The sequence below is a fragment of the Marmota marmota genome, unplaced genomic scaffold (assembly GCF_001458135.2).
Source record: "Marmota marmota marmota unplaced genomic scaffold, marMar, whole genome shotgun sequence".
NCBI lineage: Eukaryota > Metazoa > Chordata > Mammalia > Rodentia > Sciuridae > Marmota > Marmota marmota.
The window spans coordinates 1,299,371-1,300,134 of NW_025999897.1; the positions used below are offsets into that span (position 1 = coordinate 1,299,371).

Genomic DNA, 764 nt, shown 5'->3' on the forward strand with positions numbered 1-764 from the left:
CCAAACGGTCCTAGCGCGCGTGAGTTGTTGAGAGAGGAGTTTGTCAGGCGTCTAGCGATCGAAGATTGGTGTCCCTTGAAGCGAAGAGCGGCCCCGCGAGGGCAAGGGACGTGCAAACGGCCCCGGCTCAGTGAGGACTTAGGTCTTATTTGGTTTGTGTTCATTCTGGGTTCTGCCCCGGCTTTTCTGTCAAGTCTGGAGGCCTCGCTCATGGTGAGCTTCGCCCCTCACACTAGTGAACTGGACTGGGTGCCGCGAGGAACACTCGTTTTTTTCCTTTTCTATTTTTTTTCCGTGCTGGGAATTGAACCCAAGGCCTTTCACATATTTTTAAAATGTTTAAATACCGTCTGCCTTAAAAAGAAAAAAAAATATTTTAATGGAGCTGGCGTGATGACCACGCTTGTAATCCCAGAAGCTGAGGGGAGGCTTAAATTCGAGGCCAAGGGCTGGCCAAGGGCTCACATGGTAGAGCGCTTGCCTTCCATGCACAAGGCCCTCGGTTCAACCCCCACCACCACAAAAAAAAAAAAAAAGTCAAGGCCAGCTTCAGCAATTTAGCGAGGCCCTAAGCAATTTAACGAAGACCCTGTCTCAAAATAAAAAATGAAAAGGGCTGAGGCTGTAACTCAGTAGTAGAGCACCCCTGGGTTCAATCCACTCAAGTACCCGCCCCCGAAAAAAATGTCCTTCAAGGCTGCGGTCAGGTACCGCCCCCATCATCCTGGAAGCTCCCTCCAAGCCAGAACTGGTCTTATGTCTCC

The 764-nt window shown here is 50.5% G+C and overlaps 1 protein-coding gene across 1 annotated transcript in view; it reads left to right on the forward strand.

The window, feature by feature from the left end:
• LOC107158338 (intercellular adhesion molecule 5-like) overlaps positions 1 to 764 on the forward strand; it is an 11,498-nt gene continuing 10,734 nt past the window's right edge. The window contains exon 1 of the mRNA XM_048798151.1: positions 1 to 130. The gene's annotated coding sequence lies outside the window, so the exon portion shown is untranslated. The remainder of the gene's footprint in view (positions 131 to 764) is intronic.